This window comes from Vigna umbellata, chromosome 2 (assembly GCF_029865625.1).
Source record: "Vigna umbellata cultivar VRB3 chromosome 2, Vumbellata_1.0, whole genome shotgun sequence".
In the NCBI taxonomy this organism is placed as follows: Eukaryota; Viridiplantae; Streptophyta; class Magnoliopsida; order Fabales; family Fabaceae; genus Vigna; species Vigna umbellata.
In genome coordinates, this window is record NC_142166.1 from 23,992,674 (window position 1) to 24,002,121 (window position 9,448).

Here is a 9,448-nt window from a genome sequence, read left to right on the forward strand (position 1 = left end):
AAAAGCTTTAACTTCATTGTATTGAGAAATAAATTCTTCTTGTCTTGAAACACTTCACAATCAAAATTCTTTTAGCTTCAATTCAACCTTGTTGCTAATAGTTATAAGTTCTAGAATCATGAGCAAACCTAGGATTCCCTTGCCCAACAAAAGAACCCAAAAGTTGGCTTCCTAGCATGTTTAAACCTTTGCAACACCTCAACAACAAAATCATGTGACAATTGGACCCCACATTAATCAAGAATAGCCTCAATGAAAATGGGAAAACGATAAGGTGAAAAAAGAGCTTAGACGTGGAATTAATATCTTTTTCTGAAAAGTAAGCAATGAAGAAGGTTGTGGCAAAAGAAGTGAAATTTGACAATGAGAATGATGGAAAATGAAATTAGGAGAAACATAAAGCAAACGAGACAAGGGCAGAGAGCTACTACAAGGTAAGCACACTTTCTCTCATCCTTTTTACGATGATCATCTCTGATGGAAAGAGCGAATCTCGGTGGTAGAGAAGACACAACATGGGTCATGTTGATGTGGAAGTGGAAAATGTGTGTGGTGTCTCAACTAGGGATTACAACGGTCAGGTCAGACATAGATAATGCTTACATAGCTACCCGACTTACAACAAAAAAATCCACTTGTTATATCTGCTTTATTACTAGTCAAATACCCGTTTAAAACTTGCGGGTATCCGTGGATACCCGTAAATATTTGAAAAAGGATGTTTTATAAATTTTTAAAATAAAATCACAAAAAGAATTTAAAATATAATATATATTAAAATTTAATTTTAATTAAATTTAACCGAATAAAATATAAATTACTTTTTTTATTTTAATTAAATTTACCGTAATAAAATGTAAATTAAATTTTAATTTTAATTCTGTGGGAGTAATGGATACTTGTAGGTATAGGTAGTATGATATTCATACCTCATCCGTTTATACGGCTATTAAAATACTCATTACCTATTACTTGAAGGTATTTATTATCCGTGGGTACCAATTATCTGTCGTAAATTTTATTTGTGGATTCCTACAAGCACGAGTATTTTGTATCCCTAATCTTGGCCAACGAGGAAGCTCGACCAACAAGGTAGCTTGGTAGTCCTATGGTTTGGATGTGAAGAGGAGATGAAGATGAAAAGGCTTGACCTATCATGTATCTAGAGACCCTATGTTTTAGTGGTGGTGGGTTGAGTGACATGGAAGAAGATGAAGAAAGTGTTTTATGTTTAGACACTGAATGTGAGATTTGGACAAAAAATTTGCTGCATCTTTTACCCATGAATTATTCTTATCAGTAATAAATTCACCAGTAAAATCCATCGATAATTAAAATTTCAAAATATGTTAGTAATATTCATAAGTAATTTCTATTTACCGACGTATTTATTTTTATTGGTAAAATTTCAATAGCAATTTCAAGAATTTTTGTAGTACAAGTAAGTTCACAATTTTATTTTTGAAATAAAATTCATTTTTTTTCAAATAAATTAACTTTAGTTTCATAATTTTAGATATATTTAGACATTCCCCATCACATTCTTTTCAAAATAATTGAAGAAATATATCAATAATGAAAATACTTTTCCAGCACATAACATATATAAATAAAAAGCATTTTATATAGCATTGAAACAAAAATAATACATGTTACTAATAAAAAAATGGGTCAATTATGTTTTATTATAAAGAGTCATACATTAAACAAGTTTGATGACATTTTAATAAATAAAAGTAACTTTTTTTTCTCAAATCCTTTATAGTGAAACATAAAATGTTTCATTTACATTTGGAAGCTTGGAGTATGACGTTAATTGACCTTTCATTGTATGACCTCATAAGGGCTTCGACATAAATAAGAACAACCTTTTTTTATATGTCCATTTATGGTCAGACGTAAAAAGTCTCATTTAGATTGGGAGCTTAGGAATCCAAAGTAAATTAGTCTTTTTATTTATGACCACAAGTGGTTCAACGTAAATGAGTTTTTAAAATATTGTATGCAACTTTTCTTCATAGTGATTATTGTTCCAATTACATTAAAGTTTTTGTGGGTCAATGTACATATGTGTTTTATATCTTTGTGATTGTTTTTGAAATCTTAATAACAAACATGTGATTCTATCATTTGTGTTTTATATATGGAAAACAAACTTATTGTAATTGATATTTTTTTTGGATTTTAAATATACTTTTAAGCTAACATAAATTATTTAAAAAAACACAAAATTTTACGTTGAATATTATAAATTCAACGTAAATTTACTTTAAATATTATAAGATTTGACATAAATTTTCTGCATAAATGTCAAATTATTAACAAACATAAAAATTTAAAAATACTATATGTAAAAAACCTCTCTTTTTTTTATGACAGTGATACTAATACCTAAAAGCTTATAATAAGAACAAAACAACTTTATCTTCTCTTGAATGCAAAAGCTAACTCCTAACCTGTTTATCCTCATTAAAAAACTAATGAATAAAATCTGATGACGAGGATTGCCAAGAAAAATTATGTTTGGGACAATTAATAATGTAGATATTTTGTTTAGAACATGTTTCCATAATTCATATGCTAAAGTCACTTCTAGGATTATTCCATGTTTTTTGGATCGTAAACAAAGGAATAAGTTAACTGGTTGTTCCTTTCCATAAGTGGATATATATATATATATATATATACTGTTTTTCAGTTGGTACATTTTAGCAATGTGTATCGGGTTTTAGTAGACAAAAATATCTGTATATATCATGGATTCTAAGTTTTAAGGTTAAAGGTATTTTTGTCTACTAAAATCTGGTACACATTGCTAAAATGTACCAACTGAAAAACAGGCGTACGCACGTTAGTAAACTCATATATATATATATATATATATATATATATATATATATATATATATATATATATATATATATATATATATATATATATATATATATATATTTAACTTTGACCTACATCAATCAAACATTTAATTTCATTATGAAAATCATTCTAATTTTTATTGTTTTATTAAAATAACTTACACGTTATATATATATACAGCTCTTGATTTTTAGTGTCTAAATTTTTAGCTTCAAAGTTTAAATTTTCGTGCATAATTATTTTTAACAAAAAGATATATCCAAGACATCTTTTGAAATTGAAATTCAATTTCATTTTCCTTCTTTTTTATTTATTTATTAAGATAGTGAAATATAAGTATTAGTTAACTCTATAAAATTAAGTAAGAAGAAATTTACTATCATTTATAATTATAATTTGATCATATTTATAGTAGTCAATATAATTAAGATCTTCAATACATTTTCTCATAAAAAAAATTGAACATGAGAATAAAAATGAACTCCATAAACATAACAAATCTTAGGATAAATTTTTAATGTTTTTTATATCATATCAAGAGAGAAAAAACTAAAATAATTTATTAAATCAAGATATGTACCATTCATAAAAAAAGAAAAGTTTATATATAAGATCAAATATACTACGAAGCTTAATAGAAAACGAAACAAAAATAACCGATTATATAATATCTATACTATCTAAATATATTCAATTTTAATATCAATATAATGAAATTTATCACACACATATATTAATTTTGTGATATTTTTAATCGATGTGATTTCGTACATTTTTACATTTTAAACTATTTTTACATTTTAAACGACTTTTAAATTTTAAAAGATTTTCCAAGTAACATTTTCAAAACAAGTATAAAAGAAATTAGATTATTATTTGTATGGTATATAATATCTACCTAACGGTTAGCATCCATGACAGTTCGGTCCATCCACTCAAAGTCGTTCAGTTCTACCGCTACATCAACAATGTTGAGCTATAATTGGGTCAGCGTTTAAGTTATTATTGGGTCAATAGTCCAGTAGACGATAAAATATGTAAGATATCTAATTAGAGATATTGATATGTCGTTTATGAGTAACTAACCGAATCTCCAGGTAAGTTTTGTTTTTATTTGGTCTATGAAGCACTTATAAATATAATCACAGGGTCAAATGCCAGGTACGTTCAATACACTCTACAAGACTCAAACATTCAACTGTGATAAATAGTTCATTAAACCGCTCCTAACTTGAGCGTTACAGTGTCTTTTGCAGGTACCTTCCCCCGATCAAGAATACAACACAGCAGTCCAAACTGAAAGCGAGCGGTTCAAAAGCAAGGAGGACATGTCAGAAAGGTTAGTCTCTCAGTCCTGAACTAATCCCTACCGAAACATTATCCATGAAAAAAATATATCTCTAAGATGTGATATCTTACACTTTTGCATTTTAAAGTTAGTTTCTAACTAACATTTTCACAAATTCAACAATTATAAAAGAAATAAGATAATAATTATATAAAAAAAGCGCCTTTGATAAATAAATTATAGTGAGAATTATAAGATGAAGCAATGTAGCTAAATAAACTTCTTTCAATTTCTTTGGTCAAAATTAATATAATCAAACTTCGATAATACTTTAAAAGTAACAAAATATATATATTGATTAAATATGTTTACTCTCTAAATTTAGATGCGAAATTAAAATTTGTCCAAACTATGATACATTTTAGTTTTAAATTAAAAAAAAAAAGAATGTAGTCCTTTTTATCTCAAGAATATTCTAGACTAACATTTACATTATAATACGTCAAATATGGTAAATAATTCAAACTTACCTTGAAATATAGTATAACAGGTCAAAAAAGTTTCATAAGGTTGAATTAAAAAATTATATTTATTTATTTTTAAAATTTAAGAACCAAATTGTATCAAAATTTTACATATAAATAAATTTTAATTTTGTATCTAAAAAATAAAAATATATTTAATAAAAAAATATTAGTCTCAATAGTAAAACATTAATATAGTACGCAAGATAAAAGAAACTTATATTACACCATGTGAATATATCTAGAATTAAAAAACTTTGTAATATTTAAAACAAAAGTAAAAAAAATAAATATCATAGAAAAGTTCAAAGGAGAATGGATTTTTTCTTCTTCTCAAACAAGATGTCTAATAATTTGAACATACAGGATCACAGTTGACGAAAAAATCTCACAAGAAAAAAACTAAAAGAATGAATAAATTACTAAATATTTCTAGAAGTCATTTAGATACATTATGGGAGGAAGATTAACAACATTGATCAGTGGAGTTTTAGAAGTTATTTTCGAGATTCCAAAAAAATAAAAAAAAAAGTAAAAAATTTTAAACAATGGGTGATAAAAAAGAGAGTTAAAAGAAATAAAATTTAAAGATTTGGAAATCATACTATTAAACATCTGTCCTCTCTTCGTGCTTCAGAAGGACGAACAACATTTGTAATTAAAATATAAATAAAATTCACAAAAATAGAAAAAATTGAATTAAATTTTAAAAATCCTAATTTGTTCCTCTTGATGCTCACTCCCCAAAGCGGTGACATGACATGAATACCAATACGAAAAATTACATAATGAATGAGAAAAGCAATAAAAAGAACTTTATGTATAAATAGTAACGATTGAAAAATAAACTAAAGGAATTAAAGAAAAAGAAAATGCAAGGATGCATTGAAGAGGACAAAGTGGGTAAGAACATGGGCACAATAATGAGAGTAGCGGAGGAGAAGAAAAGGTTATTGAAATGCATTATTAATGAAGGTAGATTGAAAATAGTGGAACAAAATTCACCCGAACTTTAATGATTTGCCATGAGCAATTAAACAAGGTTGGAATAAAGGGAGTAAAAGGGATTAGCAAGGAAGGAAACAGAATTGAAGGAGTAAACTAATGATGATAAAAAAGTGAGACAAGGGTGGGATTGGTGTGAGGAAAAGAAGGAAAGTGAGTAACAAAGAAAAGTAAGGTATATGAGGTCCTAAGGTTTAGGACTTTTTGGCCCTTTTGGGGCTAGGCAATAGTAATATCTATATATATATAGTAATGGTGAATGATGTAGATCCATATAGATAGGAAGAGAGCTAAGAGCTAAGTCATTTAATTAATCACAATCAATCAATCATAAGAAGTGTAATAAGGTAGGTTTGCACGTTTGGGTGTTTGAATGAAGAAGGCCTTTGGTTTTGTTGGGTGGGTTTGGTTGGTGGGTGATGGGAGATACAGTGACAAAGTGGTAGAAGACTCAAAATAGACTACTACATCACATAAAGAGAGAAAGGTTACATAATTCTAACACCATTATCCCTACATGTCCTTTTTCTTTTCTTCTCCTTCCACTTTCCACTTTCCACTTTCCACCACCCTTTTCCCCTTCCTCAAATTATCATAACATTATGCTTTTTCTCTAATTCATGTAAAATGTTTTCGCCTGTCATCACTTTATGGCTTTTATTTTTGTTTTTAAGTGTTCAAAAATTATTTAAGATCATTTTTTTTTCTATAATGATTATTTTATTCTTTTATGTGAATTTAGAAACACCATCCAATGATTTTGTTAAAAAAAAGTTCATGAGATTGAATGAAGACAAAGTAGATGACATTCAGTGGTGAAGAAGCCATCTTTGTTCCACGTATTGTCAATTTATTATATTAGAATTGTATTAACAATCGTGGCAAATTACTCAAAACTAATTACGCAATAATTATGGAGCCGATTAAACCCAGAAAACTATGGGAATTAATATATTCCTTCTTTATTAAATGAAATAACATTACAACAGATCAGACATTGGATTAAGTAAAGTCAAAGACCTATTTAATTATTGGTCATGTTGGATTTTTAGAAAAGAACATTATTTTAAAAAGACCTTTTCCTACGAGAAAATATCGTGCTTATCAAAATTCATTAGGGGTGGTCGGTGAACTATTGTTGATAAGATTAGTGAAAAAGTTGAGATTATTATTATAATTTTATTTAGCTTGTTCTGTTTAACGGGTGACATTAGGTTCATAGTTTCCAAACAAGTAACTTTAATTAAGATAATAATAATAATAATGATGATGGTATGATTATGGTGATAATTTACTAGACACAGGACGTCTAATCTTGTTTTTTAGTTGGGCCAACTATATCATTAATAGCTGTCGGTAATATGTAATTGCAGTCTGCATAACCTTGTTTACGAACAAACAACTCAAGATTTGGATTTTCATTAACTTAGACATGTTAATATTAATTTTAGATATTAACAAAACTAGCGTGTGAAAGGACAAGTTTTACATATATTAATTTTTATGAATCTGATTAATTAAGTGTGCGGGTTCCATGTTAATGAATTTTACTTGATGAGAATCATGTTCATTAGAGAAGTATATATTACTTTCTCGCAAGCAATTATTTAAAGTTGGTTAATATTTGTGAAAAATTTGTGACTTGTGAGTATTTTGTTACATAACATCTGTGTTATTCTTAATAAAGAACATTACGTTTTCCCCATGCTAAATATTTAGAGAATTTTGATTGAATTGATAATGAAAATCATGAACAATCAATTACTCTTTTCCTTTAAGTTGGTTATGTGCATACTAATTTCATTACACTTTTTCTACTCAATATAGGTAATTGTAGTAATTAATATTATACATGGATAATGGATGAGAATTGAAATATTAAATTTCACATTAAATAGAAATTATTATACATATGGATCAATTATTTATTCCTAATGGTCGGTCAACTATATAATTAATCGAACGGGTCATTGCAATGATCATGACTGAACGACTTCTAATCTAACCTTATTCAATTAATAAGGTAAAAACATACTTAAGCAATATTCGGCCTGATTAGGCATACATTAAGCCAAGACCCATTTAGAAATATATAAATATAGAATTAAGGTAAAAAGATAGGTGATTGCATTTATTAAGCATTTAAGACTTGACTATTATAACTGGTAACTTAATACTAACTTAACATGTATCCACCGCTCAGACTTGGACTGTATAAAAAGAAAAATTACAGATAAAAGAAAATCAAAAGGACTGAAAAAAGATAAAAAAATAAATTGAAATTATGAAAATATACGTTTCGACCTTATATACTTAAAGAGAAATAAAAAGTTAATGTTGTGTTAATGTCTATGTGATTTAGTTTAAGTGGATGTTGTGTATTGTGAATTAATCTTGGCTGGAAAGATTTGAATATAATAATAATAATAATAATAATATTTAATGAGAAAGAAAAACAAGTAAAAATTAATTTGGAAAGGAGAAGAGGTATTTGGAGGTTTGGTCCAGTCTTGGTGAAGAAATGAAGCCACTAATGATATGGTAGACGTTTTAACCCTACATGCCATGTGCCATATTTTTCCCGTGGGTTTTGAATCCCTCACCATAAGTGAATGTCATTAATTAGGCCTCAGAGTGGGGCTTCAAAATTTCCATCTCTCCTGGCCCAAAGACACACACCCTTGATTTGTATGACATTTTTAAAAGTAGAATGCACTGTGTCTAATTAAAACTATACAACAAAAAGAGAAATTAAGGAACACAGCCAAAATACCAACACTATGTCTTCTAATCTTCACAAAACACCAAAATTCAACAGCTCATTCACCCCCGCATGGCCTAAGACAGATAATATTCTTATTTTAAGGAAACTTAAATAAACTTCCCTATATATAAGTAACTCAAGATAGACTGGGATATCATCATTCTTTTATCTTTTTTTTATTCCTTCTTTCTTAAATAAGTTCCTAAGATAATCCAACTTTTAAACTTCCTTCCACCTGTCTCACATTTTGTCATCTAGGTCACTCATGCAATCACCATACCCTAATCTCTGTCTATAAAATCCGCACAGTATGAAACTCTGTCTAGTTTCAACACTAAACATAAAAGTATTTGTAAATTACCTTATAACTAAACAAATATGTCTTCTAGTGTTCTATATTTGTTTTTTTTAATTATCTTTAATTTTTTTATGTATTACAGTAATTATTTCATCTTAAAAGTAATATTAGAAAAAAATATGATAGTAGCTAGGATTATCAACACCTCTAACTTTATTATCCAAACATAGCTACATTTCAATTGGGTATATGATCACAAGCCTTTCAATTTTAGAAAGATTTCAATCGTATATCCAATCTAATTTATATTAAAAGAAAATAAGAAAATTCTCAGATCAAGTAGTTTCCATTGAGATTATGTGGTTGAATATAAAAAAAAAAGTTGACCAAGTATTTAACAACAACACTATTAACATATATATAATTTAGTGAGGCAAAACCCAGGAATTTGCAAGGAGACCACTGATACCATGAATGAGGTTTGGCTGCTGAAATGTGACAACATTTGTGCAGATAATTGTACAATTTGTTGGTTTCATGTGATGTTAAGAACTCAATCTCTATATATCGCAATCAGTTTTGACCAATCATTGGTCCCGAAACATCTTTGTTGATCTTCAACTTTGTAGCTTGGAAGAAGATGAGTATGAAGCAAACATAAATTAGTTTTTTATATTTTCTTATTTTCTTTGGGA